At 37.4% G+C, this 19,048-nt stretch overlaps 1 protein-coding gene and 1 long non-coding RNA gene across 4 annotated transcripts in view; both read left to right on the forward strand.

Moving 5' to 3' along the window:
• LOC120756363 (BEN domain-containing protein 5-like) overlaps window positions 1-19,048 on the forward strand; it is an 887,649-nt gene that overhangs the window by 103,627 nt on the left and 764,974 nt on the right. The gene's annotated exons all lie outside the window — the stretch shown is intronic.
• On the forward strand, window positions 5,600-10,289 carry LOC120756364 (uncharacterized). The gene is made up of 3 exons (XR_005702132.2): window positions 5,600-5,749; window positions 6,036-6,064; window positions 9,915-10,289. It is a non-coding gene; the product is annotated as an uncharacterized LOC120756364 (long non-coding RNA).

The following is a 19,048-nucleotide window of genomic DNA, read 5'->3' on the forward strand; positions in this document are numbered from 1 at the left end:
GTATTTAAGCATTTCCCAACTAACAAATCCCTTAATCAAAGAAAATGGACTATTATTCTTTTGTAAATGCTCACCCAGAAAAAGAAAAAGGGCTGTTCTTAAGAACATTAACTGATGACCTCTTCTTTCTTTATTGTAATTTGTGATAATATGGGATGGTGTTAATGCCTTGAAAATGACTGCATTGTAAGAATGCTTTGCAATAATGCTTTGCATAATTTTATGCTTTAAACTTTAAGCAGTAGTGGAGGTTTTGTTTCAGTTCACTCACATACATAATTTGCATGAATGTCATGAAATAAATACTAGTAAATACTAAATATATTCTTCCCCTGCTCTTCAAAGCACAGCTTCCCTTCTGCACATGCTCTACCTGGCATGTTATCTCTTCCTAGAAACATTATTAACATGAACAAAAAATTGATATGATCAGTAATCACAATAAATTATTTGATTAGTCTTTAATATAGATTACATTGAGTCACGTACAGTTACATTTCCAATAATAAACATTTATAGCAATTATTTATATGAAATATCCATACTGTGTTCCCATACTGCATTTTTCATTAGGTTCCCCACAGAGATGAGACAGTAAACAGAAAATTCAAAAATTCATAACATTTTTTATTAGAAAGCATTCAAGGACCTTCAGCATTCTGACTATGTTAAAACACTCTGTCAGCTCTCTGTGAGGTTACTAAGATTAATTGCCTTTTCTGTGATTCAGAGAGCTCCAAATGTACTTAGTCTGAATGTGAATTTTCTGTATGTTCATGCTTGTTGCACAACAGTAAAATATAAGCTATTTTGCAATATGCATACATTTCAAAGTTTATAATAAATCCTAATGTTTTCATAGCACCTTAAATAAAAGCTGGGGACAGGGAATGAAACAGGGAAGCCAGTGGATGGTGAGGGAGTCCAATTTCCTCTTCCCTTTTTCCTGTGGTGCATATGGTAGCTTCTTTTTGTAACTGTGGACCTGAGAAATTGCATGTGAATAATTCTAAGAGGAGGGATCTCTGTTTTTTTTTTCCTTAGCATCTATATGTTGGTCCTGATGCCAATTTCAGCATACAGAAACTGAAGAGAGGATTCTTGCTTTGCTTGCAGGCATCTAACTTGCTTGTTTTACAAGTTGAAGAAATATGGGTATGAATAATAGAAATCTAGAAGATATTAATGGTTTTTAATTAATCTCACTTAAAGTTAATTTTTTAATATATTTTTACGAATATTTACACATTACAAATATCTTGGCACACAATTTCAGGGACATTTTGGTTCTTGACTCTTTGAAATAAATGCGAATTAGGAAGTCAGCAAGTCTTTGCAAAGCTAGCTTTAAATCCTCAATAATTTTTATATGGTGGGATAAAAACAATAACCACAGAAAGTGAAACAGCCAGGCCAAAATTTGCTTTTATTTATCTCCTGTGCAGTAAAAGTGAAGAAATTGGATAGCGGTCAAGCCTTTAATTCTTTTAAGTCATAAAAAGTACATGAGCTGATGAAGACTGCAGAAAAAATCCACGAAGTAGTTGTATTAGAACTGACTGAATGCCGGGCCTTGTGCTTGAACCATTGGTCATATTTCCTCATTCAAATTATGGAAGTACTGCCATTAATTAATTCAATTACTTGGCATCTCAGTCTGGAGGCTGGGAACAAGGAAGCCCCAGCTGGGTCTGTAGATGCCATTGCTGAATTGCCAAAGGCTTTTTTGCCATTTCATTTTTTTGAGGCCTGATAAGGTAAAGCTTCTACTCCCTTGAAAACTTGCAATCAGTAATAGACCAATGTTTTAGTGTAATAATAGGAGGAATTGGGCTTTGCGTGTTTGTGTCAATGTATTACACATAACACCAGCCCTTGCAGAGTCCTGCAGTATTTGCTGTTAAGAGTCACCAATTACTCCTGGTTGTTCCACAGTGAAGTGCAATATTTTCCCCTCTGTACCTAGTTTAGGCACTGAGAACAAGATTGCATTTGTGGCAGAAGCTGGTGGGTGATTCACTAGAGATGGAGGCAAGGGAGAAGCTTTCCTCTCTTTTTCAGAGGCTGCACTTGTGATCATCTGAGCCTGGTTTAATCTCAGACCTGGTCAGGCCAAGCAGTGCAATCTCCAGAAATAGGTGAAAGTGAGCCTGGCTCTATTTCTGGCAGTGCATCTTGGAGAAAGGTGGTTAGAAAGTTCATCTACAAACTGGCTTTTGCTGTTTCAGATGCAGGCAGGAAGAGCCTAGCTTGTCATTTAAACACAAGGCCATGTTTACCTGGCTAGCAGTAAGACTAATTATAATTTTAATAGTAATTTAAACAATTAGGTATGGACATCGCTGACAGAAAATAGACACAGAGATCTGTAACACTGTATTTGTCACCCTTTTCTACCATATGGGTATCCTCTGAAAACCAGCAGAAGATGGCTTATGGTAGTCAAGGGTTACTCTTCACAATGTAAAGCACTGGAGAAAAAAAAAAAAAATTAAAGCAAAGTTATTTCTTTGAAACATAGTGGGAGTGCAAAGGAGGAAACTTCCTGTTGTGCTGAGATGCTGTGAAATGCATCACATTTCAAAACGCTGCCATCTTTTCTATACTTTAAACCCACCATACCTACTAAAAAAAGAATGCAAAAGTTCCAGTACCTCACATATATAAGTTAGGCTGCCTGCGGTTTTAATTTGACTGTATGATGGGATTCTGCTTTTTCCCACCAGGGAGGAAAAGGTTAAACAGTTGGTTTTGAGAGATGATTACTTGGAAGTCATAACAGCACCGGGAGAGTAGGGAATTTACAAGCAGATGATACAAATAAAGGGTGGGGAAGGCAGAGGATTAGAAGTGCGGAGTGTTCTGCTTTTACAGTTTTTACAGTGAAAGTTTAGTGACTTTTTTGAGACTGTGAGGGCTCAGGGATGGTGGGAACTCTTGCAGAGATAAGACAATATTCTCTCTTGTTAATGGTGACTCACTTGAGGATTATGATTAAAAGCCCATAATTGATAAAAGGAAAAGATATGTGAAATATAGATAGGACAAGCACTGGATACAGACTGCGCCTCTGAAAATTGTGAGGATGGGTTCTGGACTGCTGTGGAGCTGGAGGGTTGCAATGCTGTGGGCTGCCCAAACAGCATGCACTGCTCTACAATCTTTAAATACGTAATCTCACATTGCTTTCACATAAGAGATAAGAATTTAATGAGCAGTGATCCAGTATTTTGTTTTATCGCGTTCAGTGTGTGGTCCCAGGCTGCAGTATAGGCTGTTTACTATACGCTGTTTAAATGCTGTGCTGAAGGCAGAATAATTAACTTCCTCATGGGCTTTTCTATAGCACTCATTGTGGTGAGATTGGAGTGTCTTACAATGTGAAATAAATTGCCACCTTAATGCATGTTTGTTGAGGAGAGACTGCTTCTGCTCTCAGGCACAGACAAATGTCAGGCATATTGTGTGTGCCCGGTTTGAAACATCTGAGACTTGATTTTTGTGCGTACTCGCCGGTATACAATACTCCATTTGATGTAGAGTTCCTATTTGCTCCAGTTGCAGCTGAGACTATTCAACCATTCCACAGCTCTCCAATCGAAAAGCTGAAGTAAATAGGGAGCACCTGTGAGAATCTCCCCTTTGAGCTGCTTTCAGCATGTTTGAAATTTCTGGTAGAGAAAAGTGTTATGTAGCTGTACTTTTATATAAGTGGGATCTTGTGTGCTCCCCTTGTAGTGTTTAGACTTAGATGCAGAGGTTTACAATGCTCTGAGGAGCCAAATGTTTGCAATTATTTATCATCTCTGCTAAGCTGCGACACGTGAGTAAAATGATAGAAAAACTTTCAAAATCGCTCAACAATGTATACTCCCATTTTCAAAAGCGCATAACTTGTTGGTGAGCTTAGGTGCTTTCAGAAAATTGCTTTCTCTTTTATTCCATAATAAAGATGATGAAATAATAACTATATCACTGTTATAGGACAAAAATTCTAATTTGAAAGTGAGCGCTCTGCATGTAACTTTCATCAACACTCCAAAATTTAGTTGAAAGCTATTAAAGAAGCATTTCTGAATTAAATAAATGCAATATATCTGCCTTGTGAACAATGTATAATGATAATTTATCTATTATGTAACTAAGCTGAATCTTTAGAGAAAAGGAATGCTTCTTGAGAAAACATCATTTACTTTATTGCTGCTAGCAGCATCAGAAATTTTCAGTCTTTTATTCTCACCTAGAACACTCAAGCAAATCAGCTTTTCTGAGAGAGGAGAATGCTTACTTGACTTAGAAAAATAAGTTTATGGCTTGAAAGTGAATGTTTCACACCATTTTAAACTCTGCATTAGACATGTGCTACAGAGTGAAGACCTAATGATACAGGCCACCAGGAGTATAGCAACACTGTAGTGTTTAAAACTGATTATTTCTTAAATTGCTGTGTGTAATCGAGTGTATTAACATTGATTACTGCTGACAGCCTAATAGAAAGAAGATATAAAAAAATGCTTCAAAAAGATGCATAGCAAAGGATAAAATAGTACAGGCAATACCACTTGTGAAGCTGAAGAGCATTTTCATAATTAGTGACTAATTTGTATGATGCATAATGCAACAATGTGCTTGATTTTAATTCTCTTTATATAGTTTCTTTTTTTTCCTCTATTCCTAATTTCATGTGCTTGTCATTGCCCTTAAATACTTCTATTTGCTGTAATACTTCTCTGAGGTATTTGAAGAATATGCTAATATAAATTGTAATGTTTTATCATGAAATAAATAAATTGCATTACCATAATGCTCAGTTTGAACCAGCTTTTGACTGTGAACTGACCTGAGATCTCCAAATTCACTTTTGCATTATCTTTCAGAGGCTGTGGTACTGATCTGACTATCCTTTGTACTTTTAGTCTCTTAAACTTTTGAAATGCAATCAGCAACTTGGCTGTACAGTGTAGTTACTTTAAAGCTTTTCAGAAAAATATAATTCATCTGCTTTATTACATGACATCAATCTTGCATTTTTATCTTTTAATGATAAACTGTGTTTATTCAAAATATATCTCCTGAAAATATATCTGATCGTCATTCAAAGATCTCAGCCATTGGAGAAAAGAATTGCTAAGTTCAGTAATATCGTCCAACCTTTGGTTTTTAAATTAAAAGATTAATGGTACAGGTTCTTAAGAACTGTCTGGCCAGTTAAACGTCTAAAAAGCACTTAGAACGAAGTATTTCCTGTCCTTTGGAAAGGTTTAACATACTGTATTTCAGTCACTTCTCTGCCCTTGCCTGCGCTGGCAAAGTTGTGTGTGAAATTTCATCGTGAAGCAGCACCAACTCCTTGAGAGTGAGTGTGGGACAGGTCCCCTATGCTGGTTCTGTAGTGGAAGAAGCTGCCTTGGATAAATGTGGGAGAACAGACAGAGGTGGTGCTGAAGGCAATCTTGCCCCTAATGTGTTGCAGCTGTGGTAATTACCAACGAGTGGGAACAGCCTTGCCCTCGCATCTGTGGGTAATAAAAGAGTGAGTTGGGTGGTAGAGTAGTTAGTTGGAGTCTGCTTGTTGTGCTGTGAGGAAGGGACAGGAGGTTGTGCCAGGGATAGAAAAGGTAAGGTATTGTACATGGGTCAGACAGGGTGAGGCTGCTGTGCCAGGAACTCAGCGAGCTGGAACTGCAGAAGAAAGAGAAAAAGAACCAGAGCTGTGTAGGGTTCTTCACAGGACTGCAGCTTAGCAAAGGTATGGAAGACGTTTTAAATAACATGGGACTGCAATGTAGAGAAGGTAACAAGGTCAGGTAACAATTTCATGTAATGAGGTACTGATACTTGAGGTGCCCTGAAGTTTTTAAGGAAGCACTCTTGAATACTGTGGCCATCTCGACAATGATGATGACAGATAAAGGCCAAAGTATAATTTAAAGCTGTTTATGTATAGAGCTAATGTGCTGTAATTCATACTCTGTGAAATGGCACTTGGACTATGCCTGTATTTAGCCTTTTTTTTTTTTTTTTTTTTTTCCTAGGCACTGAACTCCAGCAGTTTTGCTGTAAGGTACTTTCAAATCATTTTGGGAATTCACTATTCAACAACTTTAGAGCAGGAAGACTAGAATTATGTACAGACCAAACATCAGGCTTTCCAATGTCTAAAGTGGGATTAACATTGTAGTTCTTATTTTATTCTTTATTTTCTTGCTTAGGAATTCAAGAGTCAATTTTTCCCCTTTGCAGTACTCTAGGGAGTTCCAATGTTGAACTGCTCATTCAGTATGAACTGGGCATTTCCTACATCTCCCATTTCTGATAGTGTACTTAGCAAAAAGTTTGTTCCTTATGATTGTTTTTACAGGTTAAAAAAATAAATTGTGATTTAATAAATGATATAAGGCAGAATAGGTGTTTCAGTTCACTTCTGTAGCTGCCTGTCCTCTGCATTATTTGCTTGCAGGTTTTATTAGCAGACTGAATTCTTGCATTCAGATGAACATGTTCCCTGTCAGGTTGCACATTAATCCCTCCAATGCTTTTGTAAAAGAGCTGATGAGTTTCACAGAGTAGTTTCCAGTGGGGAATCACTACCAAGTCACCTGGCTCCCAGTGCATCTCATATGTGTTTTGCTGATAATCTGTGAAGCTAATCTGTAAATTACTTACATGCAGTATGGGTTGAAATAGTTTTAAAACCTATATTACATGTGAGATGAACACAATCAACCTCACTTTAAAATAATAAAAACCTTTTACAAGCCCCTTTTCAATAAAATAATTTTGACTTTGTTTTCTCCTTAAATTCTTTATCAATTGAATCCCCTGTCAGCTTTTTCCTCTAACCTCCTCAGGACTGATGGGGTGAACTGGGGTAATCTGCCTTGCCCCTTATTAATATTTTCATGGCCTTCTAAGACTGTAAGAACTTATATTTTATCTCCCTAGTACTTTATTGAAAGCAGCAACCAGTGGCAGATCACTCCAGCATCTCTTTAGTCTACTGGTCATAAGCTTTTTCAGAGCAAAAAAGATTACCCAAAGTTCCTACAGTTGAACACTAAAGCACAAAATATCTGAATCATTCAGATAGATTTAAGCAAAACTGTACAAAATCCCAGACTGGTCTCAGATTGCCTGGCCGTCATGGGTTTTTTCAGCAGTGTCCTCTGTGACATTCAGGACTGATTCCAGCCCCAAATTTCCTTATGGTTTTCTCTGCTACAGGAAAATAGAGTGCTTTCCAGAAACTCCATCCAAGATAACAAATGCCTGTCATGTGTTCTGCTATCTCTAAATCTGCATTTACAAGATTTATAAGAGGCAATTGTTAATTTTGTTTGCTGCAGCCAGCTTGCTGAAAGAGAAATGGACAAGAAAGGAAATAAATTCAGTATTTGTTGCAGAGTAAAGAAAGTGCAGGAAAGTACGTTTTCACCAGTCTTTTATCATTGAGTTTGCTGTGCTCTGGCCTCAGCATCATTTATTCCTGTCCTGGCAGTGATCAGTCTTCTTTTTAGACACCATTAAATTCATCGTGTCTTTTGCTCCTTACAGACCATTAGGAAATTGCTATAGAATTGCAGTTTATAATATTACTTACCCATGCAATCCCTGCTAAAAAGTTATCTTCATACACAGAGTGAACATCTTGACTCTGCGTTAATGGCAAAATCATAATTCCGTTTAAGTAGTGAAAGGATTTTTCTATAAATCTTAATTCGTTGTCAGGCCCTTCCTTGAGTTTTAAAGGAAGAGGAGAAGATGGTCCCCCTAATGAAATTGAATTGGCTTTTTTGCCTTTTTTTTTTTTTTTTTTCCCCCTGGTTCAGATGGAAATTGTAATTGCTGTTGGCCACTCTTGAACGTATTTGTTTTTCTGAAATATTCACAATTACAGTGGGAAGAGGATTGCTGCAGCAACGCTGTGTTTCCCAAAGGTTGGTTTAGGGAGTCAGCCTGCAGAGGAAACTGAGCAGGAATTTTAGCCCTAACTCTTGACTTTCCCCCTCGTGACTCCTCCTTTCTTTTGTGTTTATACCCCTGTTGTGAGAGTATTGATCCAGTCTGTTAGGCCAGTGCAGGGGGCAAATTTCAGTAAGATGTGGAATTCATTGAGTGAGAGGGGGAGGGATGTATGGGGGAAAACCTGAGCAGCCGAGTTGTATTCCTAGATTTTGCCATAGGAAATTTAAATATCAGTAGGTGGCAATTCATATTCTCACTGGAAAAAAGTTGGATTTATTAAATTATCTCAGGTATAATCACTGATTTCTCATTACTGCTGGCATATTGCACTCTTAGGGCTTGAAATGCTATTCCTTTATCTCTGTTCTCTGAAAAAATATATATTTTTTTAAGGAAAAAAAGATGTGTATCCCATATTAAGTGCTGGACGTGTATTATAGTACACTTATAATAGAACAGAATTTTATTTTAAACAGTGCCTTTCTTAAAATTATTTTGGAGATCCTGAATGAGTCAAACTCCGTAATTCAGTGCTGCACAAGCTCTCTGAGTCACTTTGTGTATTCTTGACAAGAGCCCAAGCAGAATGCTGATTGTCAGAACTGCACTGGCAAGGGGATGCTTTCCAGTGTTCCAAGATTCCTCTCGTGCTCCCAGTTTGGAGCAGCTGAAGTGTCTTTGAGCACACCTGAGGAGTCACCTGCTGAGTCTGCGACTGAAATTAGCCAAGCCTGGTTTTTATGGCACAACCTGCCAGTGCTGTTCCTGCCAGTTCTTTCCCCAGCACTTTCCCCCTCTGCATGTTTCTGTTTTATTTTGGCATTGATCCTGCAGCTCTACTCAGACACGCTCCTAGGAGCCCACACAATGTGAGGTAGGTGCAGCAAATTGCACAATCAAGTCCATTAAATAGAATTGCGCTCCCATAACAAAATCTGACAGCTGTCATTTAAAGCGGAGAATTCCCTTCCCCAGCAAGCATATTTTATTCTGAGACAACAGCAAAGAAGGCATTCTCCAATCAAAAAAGACAGAAAAATAGAAACTATAATGTGGGTTATTTAAATCTAGCTTAGTCATCTGAGCAAATAAATGGCTTGGATATGAACTGATTTGTGTGGTTGGTGCCACGAAGGGAGAGAAGGCAATTTCTAACAACTGATCCACACTTCTGTGGAACTGAATTTTTAAAGTAAAATGGACTTTAGAATTTTATTTTAATTATTCCATCTGGTTCAAACCGAAACTCTTCTAGACTGAAAACTCTGTGCAGCATAGGCTTAAATTTCTATGTGACCATTTGTGCTGTGTTTGGATTATTGGGACATGTTCCAGCACTGAGCTGTGCCTGATTATCTTCCAGAAAATACAAGATAATCATAGGTAGAACACAGAAAGTGAACTTTCCTCTGGGTTTTGGACCTATAGAGTCAGTAAATATAGAAATTCTGGTGCTCACACAGCAAAACTCGAAAGTGGACTTCTAAGAATAGTTTTCATTCCTTCCTGTGTCTTTGATGAATAACCATTGTGAAATGCAGATGATACAGGTAATTCTGCATATATGCCTATGAATTTGATGGAAGTCAGCAGGCCAAAATATGGCTAGCAAGATAAATTCTTAGTAGTTAGACAATGTAAAAGAAATGAGTATGTGTATAGCTCTGGCAAGTTTGGTAAACGTGATAATACAGTAGGCCAAAAGGATATGTGTGTGCAAATTGCCAAAAGTATAAAAAACCTCAAGTACAACTTCTTCAAATGGAAGCAGAAAACTTGTCAGGTGCTCTGTAGACTGAAAAATATTTGCCTTAGATTCCTTAGGTCTTTGGAGCTCTCACTGGATTAAGCTTTCTGTTGTGTTCTATAAAAAAAATGGAATTATTTCTTCTACTCTTCAAAATTTACCTCAAAAATCATCAAGTAAAGCTGTTCTAATTTAATTGTAGAACTTCATGGGATCTGTGTTAGAACTGTGCTGCACAAAGACTGCTTCTGCTGATAGAAGAAAATAACGTACTCCTATGGCTACTTTGAGAATCATAATGGGCTTCAATGCGTGTTGGAATCTCTGAATAAAAGAAAAGGTGCCTGTGCTACTGGTGCACCATAACACATCTATTTAAGAGCTGGGTTTTACTCTGGTCCTCTGTGCTGGGGTAATTTTTGCCTGAGTAGAGAAAAAAAAGTTTTTGATAGGTGATACAAAGAACTGACTGAAAATTGGAGCTTTCATATACTTGGAGACCACACTCTGATATGGAAATTGGAATATGAATTGATGAGTGTTAGGAACAGAAATACCCAAGTTACAGAACTTAAAGAACCATAGGCTTTGTTGAAAAATAATTTATTTAATAATAAAACATTGGCTCTCTGAGATTAGGAAGAACCATTTTGATGTAGTTTATTTTTAAGAGATTCACTTCTTCCAGCTGCGTATTTGTTCCTGTCACTCTCCTCAATATTAAATTTCATGTCTCTAAATGGTATGAGTTCATTTTATTTTCCTCAGTCAGAGACTTTAATGCTTATTTTATTGATTCATGCTAAAAAAGGGAAACAATGAGGAGCTTCTTCAGGATACTTGAAATCTGATCAATTTTTTTTATTTTAAATTGGAAATATAATATACCTATTACTCCAGGATATGTGTCTCTAAATGCAAGTGGTTGCAGCATACATATTAATTTCCTGTTGTATTTGAGTGTACAGGCTCAGCATCCATATTTTATAAATGCTGACACCCTAAAGTTAAGTAGGCTAACATGGCAGTTTTGAAGTAGTAATTTATGTTGCAAATAAGGCATTATTGAAGTCAAATAAGTGTTTTACAACTCGTGTTATCGTGCACATATTTCAAATACTTGGTGCAATGTTTGTAAGTACAGCTCCAAGACATGACAGGGCTGAATTCCTGTCACTTTCTGTCCAGTACTAATTTTAATCTTGTACATAGGATTAATGTGCACATAGTTAATAGATGAGTGACAAAACAAGGTTGAGAGGGCAAACAGAAAGGGATTTTTTTAGACATTGTCTTAGGAATGTTGAAACATATTTCTACCTTTGTTTTGATTTTAGTCGCTAAGAGAAAGAACATTTAAAAATGAAAAGATATCTTTATGTGTCATTAGTAATAAACCAGGGAGGAGTACTTGGTTAATGGAGAAGAACTCAACTCCTAATTTCTGCTTCTTACAATAATTTCTGCAAGGTGAAATGACATATGCCTGTTTTCTGTTCCAAAGTAATTTCTATTTTATACTGAAAGCATGAAAAGAAATCCATGAAGATTTTGGGAGAGTAGAAGATGATATTTAGATTTCAGTTTATTTTTTGATTAACAGACTGGATGTACATATAAGAGTTACAAATGAGTAAGGGAAGAACGGAGAAGTTCATTAAGTGCCAAAATTCACAATTGTTTCTGCCTGTCTGGATGTAGAAAGTAGATGAGATTTTCTCAAAATGACCTCACTAAGAGCTGAAAGCTGTTGTTGGCTTTTGAAGGGTCCTGGTTCCCCTCGTTTGGTTGCAGTTTCTGGTGGTGTTCCAGGAAGGGAGGAGGATGTGCCTGCGAGGAGGGCAGAGCCCAGCCACACCTGGGAGGGTGGTCAGCTGGGCAGGGGAAACACTAGTTTTTGCTAAATTTAGGTGTCCCATAGGGAGGGGAGGGGGTGTCAAGGCTGTATCATACAAAATAAGGGAGAATTCCAGAGAGAGAGTCTCTGGAAACTTCATATAATGGACTCCTAAGTGTCTACCTTTTTTTTTTCACTTGGGACATGGGATTGCATAATATCACATATATCTATGATGTTCATTTTTGAGGACTATTATGCAAAAAGCTGTTGTTTCACGCTTTTTTTTTCTTCTAATACTCTGCATCTTAGTTCTGAGAGTAACACATTTTACAGATTGCTCTAATGCTAAAGCTCTATTCTAAAAGCATCAGAGTTTGAGAATGTTCGAAGTATCTTTCATTGTATCATGAGACCAGGGTGCTTTTTATTACATATTCCTACTCCCTCCATAAATTCCTGCAGACCTTTTTTTTTTTTTTTAACAGCATCCTTTATGTGTTTCCATGCAGCTGCCCACCTTCTTTCATGCTGTTCCCTGTGCTTGTTTCATACTCCTCCATGAGCTCCCTTCAGCCAGGTGCTCCAGGTCCTCTCAAGAAATGAGACAATCCCTGCTGTGAAATTTGCACTTGTTCCTGAGAGCTGGACAGCCATGGTGCTTCCTTTGTTAATGGGGTTTTATGACTACTTTAGTAATAGAGAGTACTTTTAATTTTCTTTTAAAATGCAACAGCCATAAATAATTGAAGGTTAAGTAAAGGTATTATTTTTAGACAGGTTCTTCGTCATGTAGGACCTGGAGTTCTCTATTTATATCAATTAATGACAGTGTTAGTACGTAAAAAGGAGTGCAAAGACTATAGTGTCCTATTCTGTTTTTGGTTCTAAAATACCGTCCAGCTATTGCAAGAGGACCACAGAGAGGAATGACTAAGAGTCACACTCTTAGAACACTTCTCTTATTAAACTTTTAATAAGAACATCAGTAATTTGCACTAATGACTTCTATTTGTATTAGAGGAGACCAAACTATAAATTAGGAAGTAAATGAATACATGGAATAAATATCTCAGAGATACTGCATTATGTTGTGTACTTTATTCTGTAATTGAAAATGGTATTTTAATTTTAATTAAATTAATTTAATTAATAATGATGATCATGCAATGGAATGTGTTTTGGAGTATGCCTTAGAAAAGAAATTCCAGCGGGATAACTGTCCTTCAGCACAAAAGGACAGGGCAAGGACCATTTTTTGACCTTTGTGGCTTTCAGCACTTGATATCCTAAGTTTGTTTCTGTAAGTGAAGAGAATTATTTCTTAGAAACACAGCAGACAGTTGTTTGTTGTTTTTTTTTTCCTGGAATATGTGCAATTCTGTCAAACTACTGTAAAAAATTCTGTTTGCATTTTGCAGAAGTACCCAAGGAAGACTTTTTTTAAAAGCAAATAATTTGTTCTCCTGTATTTTCTATTTTCACACTCTTTTGCATGATTGTTTTATTCTATAACATTGTATTTCCTTATTGTTAGAAAACAAAGTATAGTAATGGAATTGCAACTGTCAGGAATACATTTATTGGCAGGAATAGTAAAAAGTCAACTTTTCCTTCTGAGAAATAACATTTCTAAGTCCCACAACTGTTTCAGCATCTTGCTGTGTGGCTGATACAATGAGCCTTCCTAAGATTAAGAAAAGCTATAAAAAACACTGGAGGGTTTTCTTTGTTTTGTGTTTGTATTTTGAATAATAGGTGGCAAGACATGTTTGACATAAGACTGCAGAATGATTAAGGATTTGGAGTGCAGCTGTGCTGATGATATTTGGCAGCTTTATTGACACATTGTGTTGCCTCAGGCTGATGGTTTCTGCAGTTTTCCAGTCATTTCTTGCAGCCTGTTTAGGGAGAAAGCACTTAGGCCTGCTTATGAGCTGGGTTTGTCTCCAGCCTGTGTCTCTCACAGCTTGCAGTGATGAACCAAAGCAAATGGCTCTGTTGGAGAGGAGGAACATGAGACCCCAAGCTGGGCCTCTTTTCATTAATACATTACATGATTTACATTAATATCAGTTTTATTAGGTCAAATGTTTCTCTATGAAATGGTCAGATTTCAATTTCAGTTTATCTGATCATTTTCCTTCACAATTCTTGTCCAAATTTCATTGAAACTAATTTTAAATGCATATTTGAGCTGCAAAAGAGATGTTATTCTGCCCAGATATGGTTATTGGGATCATTGCCCTAAAGTTCTTGTAACATTTGCAGAGCGAGTTCTGGTGCAGTCCATCAGAGGTGTGACTTGCCTGGACGGTTCCAGGACAGTCTGTTCCCTGCACTGCTGTTCCATGGCTTTCCTCAGGTGTGACCTAACACAATCTGTGCTGCTGCTTCTTACTGTGCCTGTGCTCAGACCTTCCTGCCTGGTCACAGCAGAAATAATATTGAATTAATAAGGGTATTTGCTGTGAAGAAATGGTTTGATGTGCTAGTAATTGTTTTCCTGGCTGTCTGATACACCTCGTCCGCGTGAGTCTGGTGATCCCTGGCTGTCCTTGCTATGTGAGACCCTTATGGGGTGGGAAATAGCCCTGTGTTTGCACTTCGGACTCCTGTGGCTCTGCTGATCACGAGGCCATTACTGAACCATGGAGACCACTTTTAAAAATAGTCGTTTTGTGCCATGAGGCACAGGCAAGTGCCATGTTCAATAGAAATCACAACAACTTGGAAAACTGCTGTTGCTGGAAGATATGCAACTGATCCTGAGGTGAGATTGTGTCATTAGATATATAGTTCATATTAAACATCTCATCATTGCTGCTCTAGAAAAAGGTTTTTACTCAGTGGTTACAAATAAAAATGTCAGCCTGGCAGGAGTTTGAAGCTTTTTTCATTCCCTTAACTTTGCACCGCTTAAAGTAAATGTTCATTCTGGTGTCCTGGCTTTATGAGTGATTTTGAGGCCTCTAATTTTGCTCTGATCTGAATTTTAGAAAGGCAGCTGTACACTGATGAGTGCCAGTTCTCACTGAGCTTCCCAGTGTCCCTGGAATGTTCTGATCTTTAATGTGTGTAAGTGTGCAGTCACCTGTGACTGAACCTTCACCTTTCCCTCTTCATTGGCATGTGGGTTATCCCTTAGGTGGGGAAGAATTTCACTGGAGGTAACTTTGTGTTCCTGCATCTAATTCTTGCTGTTTGAAGGCTCTTACAGGAGTTTTTGCAACCTCAGACTTTTGTGATAACTTCTTGAGGTGAATCCGAGCACACTTTGCTTAATCTCAAAACTTCTTTTTGTGGTATAATCCAAGTATCAAATTATCTTTCAGAAACATTTCTAATCCAGAAACCAAGATGTGAATTTATTTGTAAAGTTTCCTTAGAATTTTTTTTAAATGAAGTCTTCACTGAGTAACTTCCAGAGAGGAATGAAAACAATAGATATAGTGAATTTTCTCCATCCACTTTTAGCATATTAAAAAAATACACAAAACATATTGAAACTGATCACAAATGGAAGTTTATTGTCAATACCAATCAGGGTTTAAAATGTTTTAAGTTCCCCAAAACACAGATTACATTAGATAGTTTAAACTTGGCTGAAAACTTCTTAAAAAATATCTCAAAATGCTTATGCTTCAATCAGAAGTTTTACATATTTTCTAGATTTATTTAAGGTTTTTTTGTTGTTGTTTTATATCCTTGACCACACTTAATGCTAAAGGCTTGGAAGTATTTGCTGCAGAGAATTTTGTCACTTTTTTCGTTATGTAGCTGATTTTAACATGCAAAGAAAAGTTAGGTGACTTTTTTGATGTCATTTGTCCCTCAAACTGCAAGTAAACAGTTCATACTCTTAACTGCCTAATAAAAAAACAAAATAAACAAAAAATCCCAGCTCAACAAAACCAAATAATTCCCTCTCTCCCCTAAACCAGAAAAAAAATGCTAAAATGAAGTGTAATAGACTCAAACTAAAAATCCATTTCCAAATCAGACATCAACTCTCTGGTCAAATGACATTTCTTACATTCCATTATATTAAAGGATGAAAGATTTGCCTCAGTTTTTCCTCATCTGATTGAAATCTGACTTTGTGGTGACACCCTCACCATGAACTTTCTCTGCAGTCAGTCTGCTTGGAGGAATTAGATGTAAGATTAATTAGATTTGAGGTTAAGAAACCACCTAGTATAAGGCATTCCCAGAGCAGAAGCCTGCAATGTTATAGAATAGATTAACTTAAACAATTTTACTTTATTTAGTAGAAACACCCCCATTCCTGCCAAAAACATTATTTGGAATAAATTTATTTCAGCACTTAAAGAAATGAAAATTATTATTTGAATAAATAATTTTTAGTCCATCTCAAGTCTTGAGAAGGTACAGCTCAAATTTCTTATGTAACTGGATTACCTAGGAACTGAAATGTAATCCCTGTAATTATTTTCCTTCTCATTTCTAATATCCCTTCTTGTTTTATTCAACATGTGAAGTGGCATGTACATTTGGGCTTTTTTTCAGGACTAAAAAAAACCTTCAAAACCTGAATTTGTTCTGTAGTATGTCACTTGTAGAGTTTGGGATATTTGAAAGTTTAGAAATCATTAAAATAATAGCTTCAAATAAGTAGCTACTTATTAAATCTCACTAAACAGAATGAAATTAGGTCTTTTTAACAACACCAAATATTGGTTAACTTGAAAATAATGATCTGATCCAGTCACAAGCTGCTGACCAAACTGAGAGGAGCTTTTTCTCTACCATTAGAAAGATGGTTGTGTCACAGCCACTGTAATTGTAGACTGTAATGAAAACTCTTCTGAGATTTGAAACTGGTTTTTGTTAAGATTGAGTGTGAAGAACTGTGGAAATAGTTTATATAAACTCTAACATACTTTGACAACAGTGGAGGCTTTAATAACTGTGTGCTTTGCTGACAGGAGTGAAAACCTCACACGTGTATGTTCCACAACATCCTATATTGCTGATGTTTTGACCAGTTAATTGTATTTTTAAAATTATTTCACGTATTTAGTCAAGATAAATACCCTTAATTTACAATCTTCAGGCAGTTCTGTGCTCTGATCCTTCAGAGCACTGTGAGTGGTGTACCTCACAAATACTTTCCTGTGCTTCCACAGTGAAATTATTGGTAATTTCTGGTTTCATATTTCTTTCATGGGACAAAATGAGCATTACAAACATGCTTTTTCAGGGATTAATGCTTTTACTCAATAATGTCCGTATCCTCATGAGTCCTCAGCAACTGAGACAGAAGAAAGGGAAAGGCTGAGGTTTGTTTGCTGTGTGGTTGCATAATTATTGTGTGACTAATGGGAAGAATTGTGCTCAGTAGGACTCATTTCACAAAAATTGGACTTTTATACAATTTGTTTACTCAGACTGAGTTAACTTGCCCTGACTTTAATGTTTGCCTGAAAAGCTATTATTTCTTCTCTTAGTACTGCCAGTTACTATATTACAGTTATTACAATGTGTGCCTTATGTATTTTTATGGTGTCAGTCAACATTATGGAAAGTTATCTGCGAAGATTTTAAACCTAGAGCATTCTGCCTGAGGGACTGCAGGAAGACTGATGGCCATATCTTTGGAAGGTCATTAAGAGGATTTCAAGGATTAAACCCCTTCTTTTTGTCTGGGTGGAGATTAGTGGAGGAACCTGCACCAGTGGGCATTTGGTGTAATCAAACCTGACTGTGGAGCTCCCTTTGTGTTGTGGAGGCAGCTGGACAAAAGGGAGCTTAGTGCTGAGCCTGACCCAGCCAGAACAGGCTGTGTACAGGCAGGACTGACACATTCTGAAAGAAAAAAAAACAAAAAAGGAGGGCAGGCCTTGGGGAGGAAAGTCTGTGGTCAAGCAGGAGACAAAAGACGTTGTTATGTGCAGATATAGAATCTGTGAGGATGGGCAGAGAGTGGATAGAAAGATTAAAAATAGCAGTGGTTTAGTTCATTTTCAAGTGAGATGCTCATCTGTAGCCTACCCATTTTACAAATTTAGATATCTTGTAAACAGGACAGTGTGCTGCGGTTACATGAACAGCACAGGAGAAATCTCAGGAGCAAATGAGATACTGTTTTTTCTGGTTATTGCCTCAGTAAGGACTGAAGTGCAAAGGGCATCTGTGGTGGCTGGGGAGAGGGAGAATGTTTGCCAGATCAGGAGTTTTGTGCAGGAAACTATGGAAAGAAGTGCTAGAAGGTCATGGGAAGGTCTTTAAAATCAGAATAATCTGGGAATAAAGAGGTCAGCTATGGTACTGAACACAAAGGACTCAACATGGCTGTAAAAACACCGAGTGGTTTAGGTTGGAAGGGACCTTTGAAGACCTAATTCCAGCCCTGTGCCATGGGCAGGGACACATTCCCCCAGGTTATGTTTCTCCTCTCCAGTGCTGATCTCCCGTGATGGGGGTTAAGCAGGGAGAGGCTCTGCAGTGCCTGTGCTCCCAGAGGTGTGTGCTGGAGTGGTCTTTTGGTTCTCCTTGTGATCTCTGCCTATTGGTGAAAACATGTACAAGAGAAAAAAAGAAGCACCTCCCCTTTCTGAGGCACCTTCCCCAATCTGCAGCTGTGTACAGTTTCTGAAATAAAAGTCCATTTCACAAAGAAGGTTGAGTATCTCAAGTTTTTCTCTGGTACAATCTAACTTGAAATATCTTCCTCTTCAGTCACTCGACTCTCTACAAATTGGCTTGAAACAGTTGGAAAAGTTTTTATTTAATATCCTAGTAAAATGTTTCTATTTGGAGTTACTAGGTGAAACCTCTGTCATCTTGTTTTCAGATTTTTAATGTTTGTGCTGTTCTTTGTGAATTTAATACTGAAGGTCCCTTAGACTTCTGTATCTGGGGAGTTCTGACATCTGGATTACAGTAATATAACTCCCAACATATGTTGACTCCTTTGTTAACATATTTTGCATGTTTGCTGCTGCTGCACCTTTACCTAAAGCTTAGACACCTTAGGCCTGAAAAAGACAACATTTTAAATGGAGTGTGGCTCCATTTCTTGCTGAAGCTGGACCAGGGATTTGTAGTGCTGGCCATTTGGCTGAAGGTCACAGTGGAGAGACTGAGGAATGTGGTTTATAGGTTTGTCTTTTTAGGCTGTCCAGAACAGATTAGCCTTGGCTTTGTGTTCTGACATGGAATGAGAGCTTTAGAAAACTTGGAATTCATATCTGTGAAGGAATTCTTAATTATCTTTTACCTAGAAATGTTTTTTATTTTAAATGTATTGTAAAAAAAAAACCCAACCCCCTCACTTTCAGAGAACTATTTTATGATGATACTGGTAACCTGATGCTGGTAGTAGTGCTGCTAATACTTAACACCATTAAAAATAAGTCCATCCATCTTCAGAATAAATGTGGTTTTTCACTTGAGTATTGTCTCAAATAATATGTGCAGTTTCAGCTCATAATGCAACAATCAAAGTTCCGGTGAAAGGTTATCAAAGGTGACAG

This window comes from Hirundo rustica, chromosome 9 (assembly GCF_015227805.2).
Source record: "Hirundo rustica isolate bHirRus1 chromosome 9, bHirRus1.pri.v3, whole genome shotgun sequence".
In the NCBI taxonomy this organism is placed as follows: Eukaryota; Metazoa; Chordata; class Aves; order Passeriformes; family Hirundinidae; genus Hirundo; species Hirundo rustica.